Source organism: Patiria miniata, unplaced genomic scaffold (assembly GCF_015706575.1).
Source record: "Patiria miniata isolate m_02_andy unplaced genomic scaffold, ASM1570657v1 HiC_scaffold_24, whole genome shotgun sequence".
Taxonomy (NCBI): Eukaryota; Metazoa; Echinodermata; class Asteroidea; order Valvatida; family Asterinidae; genus Patiria; species Patiria miniata.
The window spans coordinates 18,169,105-18,183,776 of NW_024037063.1; the positions used below are offsets into that span (position 1 = coordinate 18,169,105).

The following is a 14,672-nucleotide window of genomic DNA, read 5'->3' on the forward strand; positions in this document are numbered from 1 at the left end:
AATTTTAAGCTGCCGGTGCCGACTATTGCATTATGTAATTACACAGTTTTGAGCTTACTACCTACAGCAATCGGTGGCTTCCCCTTCTATTCCTTGGGGAAATAATAACCACTTGTCGCTCTTCTGCTGACATTTTTTGAACAACAATGTTTGGTACGTTTTGTACACAAAAATCATGAGCCAAGGACAATGTTCGGTATAGCCAAATGTTCGGTATAGCAGTGTTCGGTATAGCGACGTTCCACTTGTACACAGTACACTGCATTATATTTAATTGCATTGATCATCTTTGGATGGGATTTCCTCCAAAACCTCATTGGTTAACCCCTAAAAAATAGAACACAAAATGAAAGTTTGTTTGAAATTTCACGATAGTGTTGAAAGAAGAGAAATATATATAGGAGAGTTTTCATGTGTTATTTTGATGCCTACTATTTGGGTTAAGTTTGGAATGGGGGCATTTTGTACAAACTCAAAAATAATTTTGACGATAACTCAAGTTCTGATTGTCATGAATTCCAAACCCCTAGAATTTAAAGGGAATATACATCATTTGCTTTTGCTGTAATTTTCAGAAATGGATGGAATTGGGGGGTTGGAAATATATAGCAAATACAGTTACACTGACTTTTTTGAGGTTTGGGTTCGAAAATGCTATAAAAACCAAGAAAAACAATCATTTTCCTGTAGTCTGGTTCCTTGACTCCATATAAGAAGAAACAGAGCAGTTTAGCAATATTGGGGAATTGTAAGGTCAGGGAACCAGTCTAGCTGGCTTGTACCCGTTCATAGGTGTGTAATCGATTGCAAACAAGTACGATGGTCAACTGGGGCCAGTATTTGGGGAAAAAGCCAGTTTTTTCCAATCAGCGTTGGAAATTGATACAAAAATACCACTTTTCTTGAAAATGACAGTATACCATGTGCCATGATTTTACAGGATGCTTTACACTGTCATTCACTAACAGTCCAGCAAGGTATTTCAAAATGATTTGGTAGTTTTAGTTTTTGATGTTTGCAAATGTTGTATTTTCCCTTTAAGTTGAACTGTATCATAAAAGTGAGTGTGCGATAGTATTTGCTTTTTGTATGTGAGAAACACGGGTTGTGCTGGGCTACATTTGTACATGTTATCTTAACAGAGCCAATTTACATGTATGTAGATGAAATCAGTGTGGCCTAGTGGTTAGGGTTCGTGACTCATGATCAGAGGGTCAGGGGTTCAAATCCAGCTGCTGGTCATGTGTTCTGTCCGTGGGCAAGCCTCTTTATCCCAACTTGCCTCTCTCCACCCAGGAGTATAAATGGGTACCGGCATTAGCTGGGGAGTAACCTGCGATGGACTGGCATCCCATCCGGGGGAATAGAAATATTCTCAGTTATTTCATGCCAAGGAAACCGGAGATAAACGTCTGCCTGATGGGCCATATTGGCTTGTGACAGACTTGACTTACACGTAACTAAAACTAGTCATTAGCAGTGCAAATACATTTGGTTATGGGAATGTTTTAAGGATGAAGTGGTGTCAATCAATTTTGGGGGTTTTAAGAATCACAATTAACAATAAACATGTGTTAATAGAGGGTATGTTATGCACCTTTACATGTAAAAAAAAATATTTAATACTTATTCTTTTTGTGGTAAATTTTTCTCCAAGACTGAAATGCACTTACTGATGCTAGTTTTTTTCTGAACAAATAAGCACTTGTATCATAGGGCCCTTCTCAATTCATATTTGGGACGAGTTCCAGACAAGTTCAGGTAGAATCATTCACTTCGTCCAGAAGCAGCTCTGCTTTTGTCCCAGACATGTTCCGGGGAAATTTTTCATCAGCAACTGCTTGACTCACCGATACCGATAACTTCATTGCGGGACGATTGCGGGGAAGTTGTTCAGAATCCTGCAACTTATTCCCGATACAATGTCCAGAATTTGTCCGGAACTCGTCCCAGATATGAATTGAGAGGGGCCGTTATTTATTATGTATCATTGTTTTTTGTTTGCCGGTAACTCTGATATTTGAAAGCACATTGACATTCTGTCGACACGTTGCACTTAATTTGTCAACACGTTGCACTTAATTTGTCCTGAGGCGCATCTGTACCTCTGAAACTCTGCCTTTGTGACACATGCGGCGTGCAAGATGATCTGCACATGACAAAAATGTTGCCATTTCTGCAAAATTATAAACAAAAAATGCCAATGTTTTTGTTCATATTCAAAACCGTAAAACACTGGTGCTTTCTTCTGTTTGTTTTTGCTTTGTTGTGGTTAATTTTCCCTTAGTAATAATTTATTTTGCTTATTGCATTTATTCTTTTCGCGTTTTTTCTTCAGTTTACAGGGTGTGTTTGAAAAGAGATACGATGACTGTGTAGGCACCAAGTTTTGTTTGTGTTTATTCCACATGCAGTTATGCACTCACTACATGTATTTAACCCTTCAGTCTATGTGGCATCTGAAACTGCACTGCCTACTGCTAACTGTAGCGCCCAAAACCGCCCAAAACCGCCCTGCCTATTTCTCACTGTAGTGCCCGAAATCGCCCAAGCCTCTATGGTTTTATTGATTCTTCAGTGAAATAACACAATGGTATACAATGTTGTACAGGACATCTTTTGCCCGGCTGCGAATTTTTGTTTCCCAAACGAGATACGACAATATAAAAGAGGGCACCCTCTCTGCGTTATGCATATTCATGATGTCAAAGGCTTTTGAGATATTAAAGTTATATAGCAGGGAATAATGGTGTTTCAATCACTGAAGATTGGCAGCTGATTCGTGGACTGGTTGGAAGTAGTCTTGACTTCTAATCAGGTGATCCAAGTTCGAATCCCAGTGAGCATTAGATATGCATGCGATGGACCAATCAGAAGATGGGAGAAACATGTTATTTGGGAAAAAAGATTCGCTGCCCTTGAGTATACAGCGTTTATAAATTGTTGGTGAAGGCCAAAAAACCTAATACTGACAACAGTTCTTGATAATTCTTGATAACATTTAAAATTTATAAATCTATTGGATAGCAATTCCAAGTTCCACTTGATTGTTTTATACAAATACACAATGGTTTGAAGGGGAATTGTGCAAAACCAACACAAAGGAACCGGTTAATTTCACATTTTTCCCCCAAAAGATGTTATTCATTTTTTAGTACACTAATACCAAGTTTCATTCTCAAAAGTGGACAAACTTTGCACGGTAAGGGTTTAATATGGTACCACCAATAACCATTCTTGCCATTGCAGCTGCTGCACCGTAGGGAGTCTAGGAGCATCGACCAATGAAAGAAGCACATTTGGTTCATGAATATGCACGAGGTGTACAAACAACCAATAGCTTCTCATTGAGAGGTGTTAATCTGTGAAAATTCGGGAGTGAATTATGTTTTTTATACTACTGACAGATCATACAGCCATTTTATTGTCAAATTGTATTCTTAAAAAAAAATCAATGACTTTTAATTGTTGAACCAAGTTTTTGGTTAAATTCTTATCAAGTGCTATGCCTTGAAATAACCTTTGACCTTGTGTTGTTTGTATAGAATTAGTTGCACTATTAGTGGGGAAAAAAATGAGTAATAGGGAAGGATTTGGCCAATCAGAATAAACTGTACAGTTAGTTTGGTAAGGGGAGTTTGAAAAATGTGCCTTTCATTCATTGAATTCACCACCATTAAATCTGCCCCACTTCAAGTGAATATTTGTGTGTAATGATTCCTTTTTTAGCTGTTTCGTTCTTCACACCGAGACAGCTTTGTTTTTTTGTTTTTGTTTTTTCCTTGGTTTTTGTTATTCTTTATTTTTTTAAATTCTTTTTCTACTGGGTTTTCATAGGATAACGCATGTTTTCGTTCTCAACTCCACTTTGGGAGTTTTTCACATCGATCACTGAACGGAGCAACATTTCAACTTAACAAAGCTGGTATTTCTCGGGTTATTGCCCAAAACAACGAGTGTGTTATTTGTCCATTATTTGTTATGTGTCCATCTTTCGGATGGTCTTTTTCGCATTTAAAACACTTTTGTTCCGGTCATATTATTTCTGTTTGACGGTTTCTCATGAAACTAAATCTCGTAATGATACACATCGGAACAATTCAGTGGATAAACTTAGTATTTACCCTCGTCTTTTTCCCTCCCCAATTTGTTGGCGGGGGGGGGGGGGGGGGGGGGGGGGGGGTGCCTCTTAATCCAATCCCACCCCGCCTGTCTCTTGGGTACACCATTACTTCAAGCATTTTCTTAATTTGGTTAAAGCAATAAGATCGCTACAATGAGCATGTTGTTTTTGTTTAATCAAAAATGACTGTAATTCGGATTTATTTATTTCGCGCCGATCTCACTCTATTAATTTAGTTGTATTAAATTTAGTGTTTCATGTTTTTTTTTAAATATAGAGATCACGGCCACTTACAAAACAAAATTTCAATATATTCCACCTGTATTTTTTAAAATTATTGTCGCCACAACGAGTGTGTTGTTTTTGTTAAAATATAAATTGAACTTAAGTAAGGCAGGTTTTTAAGCTCTTGCAACAGAGCTTTACATAATCTCTCTGCCCTGTGGTCGGTTGGTCCCCAAAAAAAATTGACAAAAAAGAACCCCCTGTCCAATAAAAATGTAACTACACAATGTTACCTGTCAAAAATAAAAGAGAAGAAAATCAATTAAATACTTGACAAAATTGTTTTATTCTACATCTGTGGTTTCAGCGCTGTATTACGTCACAGGCCACGGTCCTGTTTGCAGGGCGGGGTTACGAGCGAAATGTGCTATGGCCTCCTTTTCAAATTTTGCGCGCGCACATTGCGTTTTCCACTGTCGTCTTCGTTTGTGGTTTCGTTTGCGGGATAGCCGTTTTTCAGCCGAAAATTTCTCTTTTTAACACATGCATCCTTATGTACAACCGATCTCATGTCATTTTTGAGCTATCAAAGAAGTATTTTAGCCACTAATTTCTGCATCAACGGACTCTGAATGATGTTTTTGGACCTCTGCAAAAATTGGGATTATGGCGGTCGTGTGGATGGAACCAAACCATGTCAGCTGGGCGAGGTATGTTTTGCATGCTGTCTGTTTTTTCTCGCTCCGTGGTTTTGCTGATGTGATATTTGGTGTTGCATACCTCCACAAAATCAGCAGTTAGCCTACTTCAATGTGAGTAGGTCCAACACTAGTTTTATTGATAAGTTGCCATTTTTTTTGGGGGGGGGGGGGTTGATGGGGAGTTTAAGTACCAAACCGGTCTGAAAAATTCCAGGTGTTTTCACAGTAAATGCTTCAGTATTTTTCCTTTTCCTTTCCTTAAATTGTTGGTCCTTTTTAGGACGTGTAATCGCATTCTGACGGCTGATACTAGTTACTGCAGGGAAAAATTAGTAATGTCCACGGAATTCTGTCTTTTTTGGGGGGGAAAGATTCCCATATCTGGCCTAGTCCGAAAATTTGGGACTCTCAATACTGTGTATGAGAGTCCCAAAACTTAAGGTACTGAAAACATGCAATACAAGAAAATAGACTGGCACATGAAACAACCAGTCCAACAACTCTTCAGTACTGCATTAATCAACTGTCAGCTGACTGTGCCAAAAGAAATATATAGGATGTCGGGTACCATACCACTATTTCTGCACATTTCCCCTTAGTCAGGCACCAGACTAATGACAATGAATGAAGAAGCCAGTCTTGTCAAACAGTTGGACCATGGATGGACATGTAGAAGTCTAGTCTTTAGCCTCATTTTGAAATCACTTGACTTCCTTCTCTTGTGCAAGCTACTGCCAAATATTGAAGAAAACTCTCCTTTAAAAATGGAATTGAGTTTTCAAACTTGGTTGGTGAAATACTGAGAAACTATTATTTTACCCAGTAACAGATTTGGAGAAATTTGCTGGTTAAAGAGTGAGTAAAGTTGGCCTGATCTTTTTTTGCATCGTTTTGAGCACTTAAGGTCCCAGTCTGTATCTGGCCATGACCACTTGTCACTCTGTCATGCCTGTGCACAAACAGACTGGTCTAAAAATGTGTTTTTCGAGTAAATAGTTAAGTATTTTTTATTTTTTTTTGACATATCACTTTCTGATGGCTTATAGGACACTGAAGGGAAAAATTAGTGACGGCCAGATATGGGGATCTTTCCCTCCTTTTAACTTCATAACTTTCTTGGGGTGTCATTGTGAAAATGTGTATAATATTTAAATAATATTTTTTTTCTTTCAGATGATGGTACATTTTAACAATGAAGATGACATTCAGGTCAGTTTAATAACAAACATTTACTAAAACTTTTCTTAAAATTTGAGATTAGTTTATTTGGACCAATTTTTAAATTGATTATATCATTAAGATCCGACTTTACAAACTACAGGCCCATTGATAACACTAAAATTGCATGCTTTCATTTGGCAATAAAATTGGAATATCGATACAGTTAGCTTGTGTCTTCAAGAATTGGTTGTATTGTACATTTTGATTAACTGAATTCCATAAAATGTATTATGAATGAAGCTTACTCAATTTGCTCTGCTTTCATTCATTTAGAGCATTTCTTTGGCACTTTTTACAGAAATTTTGAAAATCTATACCTTCATGTGTCCAGCGCTCAATAGCTCATGACTTGACAGGTGTTGTGTTAGTTAATAAGGCCCCCAAAATAAAATAGCATTCTGCTTCCGATTACATGGCATTTGAAAATAGGGTAGGTAGGTAGGGATTTATTTTTTTGGGGGGGGGGCAATTTTTTGTGTACGATTTTATGGAGGTGTCTGAGTGTAGTCAAGGATAAAAGGTAGTAATTCATGATTTTCAGGTTTGTTTCCTCATTCCCCCTCCCCCCCTATAGTAGGGTAGGGGCTTCCAAAATAGGGTAGGTAGGGTAACCGGAAGCAGAACCATTACTTTTTTTGGCCGAATGGTTGTAGATAACATGAATTAATTTCCTTTTTATTGTCTGTTCCTTTTTCCGAGCATCTTTGTCTTCACTCATGGTAAGCTAATGATGGCTGACAGGAACTCCATGTACTGAACTTTACTGATCCTCCATGTGGTGGGCAACAGTTCTTCAGTTATCACAGGGCAGTATCCGCTCCGTTCACAAGTACTCCCTCACCGGCAAAGAAAGTTGGGGGTGACCGACCGACGCCATCTTGCCTGACTGCAATTTTGACGCGACGCAGTCACCACTAGCACTGCATGTACATAGCACAACTGAATCCCCTGGTGTACGTGCGTCACACACAAGGAACAGTACGTGTAAAGCAGCAAAATGTCCCGCCCATGGGACGTCGTTGCTAGGTAAAAGGGCACCCTCTTTCGTTGGCGCATGGATCCCATACAGTGTGAGTCAAACAGAATTGACTTGCGCCTGTTGGTTTTATCGCCCTCTGGCATCCTGTTACTGTTTTGCCATGGACGCAGCCATCTTGTTTTAACCTTATGTGTTACCATAACAAAGAGTTGTTCCTCTCCTGCAATGAGTCTTATGTTTGGCTGTGATTCATTCGTGTTGCGTCCCCTATTATCTATTTTGTGGCATGGTGGCAGCGTCAGAAACATTTCTATGACTTTTCAGCTCATAATGCAACAGCTAGGTTATCACTGAAAACTGCCAAATTTAAGCGCCATGATCTTTGGACTTCAGATCGTATGCATCAATCACAAGCAGGTGAGCGGCTAGCCATTGATGCGTAATAACACTGGCTTTTCAATTTTTTTCCCCAACGAGAGTGACTTTACACTTCAAATCGAAATGACCAGTTCACACCAAGCACCGAAACAAGGTGTTTGGGAAAAAAATGTAACTGTCATCAGTCAACTCCTTTGAAAACTGGGAACATGCATACCTAAAATAAACGTTACCTCTGCACCCTATTTTTGCCCTCTGACATGCAGGCCAATTCCTGTGCCCTTCATGAAGAATATGAGGAGGTTTTCAACCGAACGTTCCCAGGCTACAATGGTGCTGCTGGCCCCTTTGAGGCTGTTGTAATCATGGATCCAGTTCAACCCTGCAAAGCAAAGGCCGCCTTCCACAATATGCCCAGGACAAGCTTCGTGAGCTCCAACATAAGTATGACGAACTAGAGAAACATGTCCAGAGGATTTGAGATTAACGTTGAATACCTAATTAATCCTGATCAAAAAGCCCAGCCGCTTTTTTTCCCCTTGTCAATGCATTCTCCGATGTAGGCAGAAACAGCAAGCCCCAACCATCATGCCTGATGTCAACTCTACTTTGGGCAAGATCGCCCAGTGGAAATGCCTCATTGCCACTGACCTCACAAGTGCATTCGTCCAGATCACCCATCTCGCTTGATGAAATAATGAGGAGTGGGGAAATGCTTTTGCTGCATCTGTGTGTACACCAATATGGGAATGCCTGGCTCTGAGATGACATTTGGAAGAACTAATGTGCCATATCCCTGAAGACCTGGAAAAGGGAGTACGTGTAGTAGCAAAACTTGCTGACGTTCTGTATTCTGGAGGCAACACCCATGATGAACTACTCAACAACTGCAAATCAGTCATGCGTGCCCTGTACAAAAACAACATGCACATTTCCGCAGTGGTCATCGGTCCGCGGTCATCTGCCAAGAGAGCACAACCATTTTTGGCTGGATCTGGTCCAAAAGCACCCTCTGAGCCAGCCCTCATCGAGCAGCCACCCTGTCAACATGCTCCGTCCCAGAAAAGGTTGGTGGCTTGAGATAATTCATCTTTGCCCTCAAAGTATTCTCGTGAGTGATCCCAGGTTGCTCCATGCAGCTTACTGTCTCCATTGGATGATGCAGTGGCTCGACAACAGACTAACAAAAATTCACATATGGTCTGATAAATTGCATGAGAGCCACCTTCCAAATGGCTCGAAAGGCATTAACCTCAACAAAAACAATCGCTCTGCCACACCCAGATGATCAGCTGTTGATTGTGACTGATGAATCAGCAAAAAAAAACACAGCATCAGTGCAACACTGTACATTACCTGCTAATAACCAAGCCCCTCTTGGCAGGTTTCTTCAGCACGACATTGCAAGGTCGCCAACCCACTTGGTTACCATGCGAAGTTGCAGCACTCTCCATATCTGCAGCAACCAAGCATTTTAGCCCATTCATCATCCAGTCAAAACACCACGAATGCATTCTCACAGACAGTAAACCCTGTGTACAAGCCAATGAAAAACTGTGTCGAGGAGAGTTTTCAGCCAGCCCCTGCATTTCTACTTTCTTGTAAGAATCAGTGCGACATGTTGCTGGATCGGGCAACTTCCTGTCTGACTTCGCAAGCTGCAATGCTCCTAACTGCATGTGCAGCGACCCCACCTGCCAAATCTGCAATTTTGTGAAGCAATGCGGTAGATTCTGTCATTCTATGCACATCAGCCGAGGATGTGCTCTCCACACCAAACTCGATCCCAAATAGAACAGTGTGGTCAGAAATCCAGTCCGAATGCCCAGACCTGCAGCGCACACATGCCCACCTTGTGCAAGGAACCATAAAAAAAACTGACCAACATCAAAGACATCAAGCGCTATCTCCATGTGGCCTCTGTTGCAAAGGATGGCTTGCTGATTGTCCGCCATGACCAACCCCTCTCACCAACTCGCAAATGCATCAGACGTCCCCTGCCAAGTGCTCAATGGCCTCCTCACAGCACTTCATATCAGCTTAACCACCCAACTCACCACCAACTCCACATCGTGGTGAACAGGTACTTTTACGCCCTTGACATGGACAAAGGAATCGACCAAGTACATGTAACATCGAGTTGTCACCACTGCGCTTCATAATTCACTGCAATCCACCCCGTATACATGCACACTGATCAAACAGTCAGCAGAGACCCACCTGACGCAGTGGGCATTTCCTACTCTGCCGACGTCATCAAACGCAACCACCAACTAACCCTTGTCATCTGCGAAACCACCACTTCTTTCACCACATCATGTCTTCTGGACAATGATCTCCATGACGCGCTCCGTGATGCACCGATTCAACTCTGCATCAAGCTCCGTCCGATGGCCTGTCTGCAGTGATTCCTAAAGACCCCCACCCCAGGATTCACACGCCTAGCCTGTGATGAGCTTCTAAAACAACAACACATGTGCATCGAAATTGGTCGCATCGAAAACCAAAACAAGAATCCCGTAGCATGAAAAAGCTGTACAGGAACTAGGAGAACTTCTACATCTGGATCGAACCCTTTGGGTGATTCAATTACACCGTTGACCCTCTCTGTCAGAACTGCCAACTATAATGGCCGCATTTGCATGCGAAGCCTATCCACCTGAGAAATATGACATCAGCGGGACCAATTTACCAATCAGCAGGTCCCGTTCTCTGACCTCCAAAATGGTCCTAACCCAACACTAACAGCGACTCTCCAAGCATCCCCACAGTGAGCAGTCAAAAGCACCCCTCCGACCCATATAGCACCAACATCGCACATTGAAGTTGGTAAACTAGTCTACCTGCATTTTGACTGCAACAAGACCCGCCCAGGAGACCTCTACCTCATCACATCTGTAACAACAACATTCCAAGTAAAACATCTCGCCCATCAACTAGTCTGCTGTGGGTAACTATATCTATCAGAAAGGAGATTAGGAGGCATATCAGACTGCACAAGAAGGCAAAAAAGATCTCAACTTCCTGAAGACTTGGAGAAGTTTTGGGAGATGCAAAAGAAAATCAAGCAAATCATCAAGAAAGCTGAGGCCGAATACGCCAAAGCAAGCATTGATGATCAATTGACCAATCCAAGAGCATTTTGGAAGTATGTTAGGAGTAATCGTGTTGACAACTCAACCATCCCAACTCTGAGGAAAGAAACCAAACTGACAGACCAGGAGAGAGCAAAGAGCAATAGCAGATCATTTCAACTCTGTCCTCACAGACAAGGATACTTCCCTCATCCTTTTTTTTTACCAAGCTTCTACTCAGCCATGAAAGAGATTACTTTTAGACCTGAGGGAGTCTTAAAACTTCTGAATAATCTTCAAGTTGGCAAGGCAACAGGCCTTGATGAAGGAAACTGCCAGTGAGATGGCTCCCGTCCTTACTGCTTTGTTCCAGCAGTCCCTTGACACCGGGAATCTTCCTGAAGGATGGTTGCTTGCAAATGTCACCGCCTTTACAAAAAAGATGCTAGAGACAACCCAGGAACTATCGTCCTGTTTCGCTGACAGCTATTATGTGTAAACTCATAGAGCACATCCTTCACTCCCAGATTAGAAAGCACCTTGATAAACATGATATCCTCACATCATAACAACATGGATTTCGATAAGGCCATTCCTGTGCTACGCAACTTATCCAAGTAGTCAACAATTGGGTGGAAGGAATTGATTCATACAGCCATACTTGATTTCACAAAAGCATTTCACTGTGTTCCCCATGATCGACTAAAATCCAAGCTACACTTCTCCGGTAGAAGCAACATCATCAACTGGATCGGCACCTTTCTAACCCAGAGACAACAACGAGTTGTGCTTAATAGAGAAGCTTCTCAGTGGCAGAAGGTTGTATCTGGAGTGCCCCAAGGTGTAGTGCTTAGTCCGTTGTTGTTTCTTATACATGTTTACATCAACGACATCGTGGAGAACCTGTCATTCAACATCCGCCTTTGTGCAGACGATGCAATCCTTACAATGTCATCAGCAACCAGGAAGACTGCATCAAGCTTGGGAATTAGACCTTGATCAAGTGTGTGGCTGGGCTGCAAAATGGCAGATGACCTTTAATCCAAAAAAGTGGAACACCATGACTGTGAGTCTCAAGAAGAAAAAAGTCCAGTTTGACTACTCTATGATGGGTGAAACCTTGGCCAGAGTTCAGGATCATCAATGCCTGGGAGTGGTCATTTCTGATAATCTCACTTGGGAAGCCAACTATCGTCAAAAACAAATAAAGCCAATAAGGTTCTCGGTTTACTTCAAAGAAACATTCATCAATGTAGCAGAGACAGTAAAGTGTAAGTCTAAAGTCGAAAGTATACTTGGCGTTGGTCAGACCTCATCTTGAATACGCCGCTGCAGTTACTGATCCTTACCAAGCCAACTACATCCAGATGTTGGACAAGGTTCAATGCAGAGCTGCCCCGTTTGTTGTCAAAGATTACCGGCATACATCCAGCGTCACCAAGATGATCGAGACATTAAAATGGGATTCCTTAGCAGATAGGCAGAAAAATACTAGACTTTCTCACAAATCCACACCGGGAGTTCTCCTGTCACCATCCAGCTAAACAAAAGAACAGCTGACCACTGTAGTTGCCACTTTAATCAGGATGCCTACCAGCGGCTTGGGACCGGAACAACCAGGTACCAAAACTCGTTCTTCCCCCGGACAGTAGTTGATTGGAATCAACTCCCCCAGTCCATCATGTCCCTGAAGTCCATTGAGTTGTTCAAAGCGGCCATCCAACATCCACTCTGCACCCATGGCGTCATGGGCCAAGTTTGGCCTGTTGCCACGATGAAGATGAAGATGTAGAGGGCGCTCGGTGTAACATTCGTAAGTTCACTGGATCCCAGCTGAGAATGTCATACCGAGTGAAGAAGACAGAGTGCTACAAGGCTCCACTCACTTGGAGTACACCCCACATATCCCCAAACGTACACTACAAAAGGCAGCCGACAGCGATGAAGCTACTTATGTACAATCTCCAACCCCGGCCTCCCCCCCCCCCCCCCCCGCACACCCTACAGAGATATTGGAACCGGCCAACGACCTGACTAGCCTTCCATCAGTATCAAATGAGAATACGTACAACACAACTTACAACCACTCCGACTTATGCCAGCCACCTGACAACTGAGCCAGTGAAGCTCCCACACAATTGCCAGCAATAGACCCACCGTTGCAACCCACAGACGTTCTTGTCGCCAACATACCTAACCCAAACGTTTCAAAGACTTAGTTCTGGACTAGTAGTTTTCCAGATTTGTCAATTTCTTGTATACATGCAATGGGGCAGAATAATCCCCTAAGGCTGGAGGGTAGTCCACCCCTATGAAGGCCTGTATTTTGGTTATATTTTAATTTTACCAGTATTTTATTTTTATTATGGGGCAGAATAATCCCCAAAGGCTGGAGGGTAGTCCACCCCTATGAAGGCCTGTATTTGTTATTATTTAAATTTTACCAGTATTCTATTCTTATCATGGGGCAGAATAATCCCTAAGGCTGGAGGGTAGTCCACCCCTATGAAGGCCTGTATTTGTTATTATTTAAATTTTACCAGTATTTTATTCTTATCATGGGGCAGAATAATCCCCAAGGCTGGAGGGTAGTCCACCCCTATGAAGGCCTTTATTTTGTTTTTATGATCATATTTGTTCCAGTATTTTATTCTTATCATGGGGCAGAATAATCCCCAAAGGCTTGAGGGTAGTCCACCCCTATGAAGGCCTTTATTTTGTTTTTATGATCATATTTGTTCCAGTATTTTATTCTTATCATGGGGCAGAATAATCCCCAAGGCTGGAGGGTAGTCCACCCCTATGAAGGCCTTTATTTTGTTTTTATGATCATATTTGTTCCAGTATTTTATTCTTATCATGGGGCAGAATAATCCCCAAGGCTGGAGGGTAGTCCACCCCAGTGAAGGCCTTTATTTTGTGAAAGTCTTCATTTTTTGGCATGCTATAATTTGTTTGTTCTTAATTCTTGTTTACTTGTTTAAAATTAGTTCAGATAATTTTTGTCAAGACAAACATTATTTTTACGGGCAGATTTTGTGTTTTAAATCTGAAGATTTTTTTTTTCTGAAATGATGATTACGATTTTGTCTTTTCCTGTGCAAAATTTTGTTAATTCCTGAAGGCAGGAAAATGCCCTTATTTCATTGTATTTGAATGGTAAATGATCATTAGTTGACAGCTGAATTATTTTGGTGTTTGTGCAAATTAGATGCAATTTTCAGCTACTAGCAAGTTATACTCAGGACATTCCTAGACTGTGCCAGGTAGTGTTAAAATAATAATAGGTTAATCATTGGTCTCCATGAGTTTGACAAGATCATGGAGCAAACATTTTCGAATCAGATCAGCTTGAACATGCATGTGCATGTACATGAATATGTATTTGGGTTTCTTTATTTTTTGTGCATTCTTTTACGAAGAAGGAAGTTGAGCAGATTTTTTTTCCTCTCGCAAATGTGCTGAATGCGTCTACTAAAAACCACAAGGAGAGGATACAGTGCAAGGTTACACCGGAACAGGTAAGCTAAAAACTTGTTCAATAAATATCTTATCCCTGCTGGTTATGTTCCTGTTGTCCTTGTGTTTTGTTCCTATCCGTCACTTGCATTGTAATTGTATCTGTCCATAGGTTGGGAAACAAAAGCTTTGTACTCTGTACCTACCGGTGTTCAAGCTTGTATTTAGTTTGATATATAATAAGTAGATTCAATTCCGGTTAATATAAATGTACTTATAAAATTTATGTTTGTATAGAAACAAATCAGGATTGTGTTGTTTTTTTTATGAAAATATTAACCCTAACTCAATTTGTAAGTTCTAAAACTTAGTTACTGAGTTTCACTTAGGCCTATTGAATTTGGTTGACAGATTAAAAAAAAAAGGAGGCCGTATTTAGTTGATTAATAATAAGTAGATTCAATTCTTGTTAATATACATGTAGTTATAGAATTAATGTTGGTATTATGTAA

The 14,672-nt window shown here is 41.1% G+C and overlaps 1 long non-coding RNA gene across 1 annotated transcript; it reads left to right on the top strand.

Annotated features, from left to right (window-relative positions):
- The first annotated feature begins 4,799 nt into the window (after positions 1 to 4,799).
- Positions 4,800 to 7,117, top strand: LOC119732608. Its single transcript, XR_005271576.1, has 3 exons — positions 4,800 to 5,058; positions 6,223 to 6,258; positions 6,970 to 7,117. It is a non-coding gene; the product is annotated as an uncharacterized LOC119732608 (long non-coding RNA).
- The last annotated feature ends 7,555 nt before the right edge of the window (positions 7,118 to 14,672 follow it).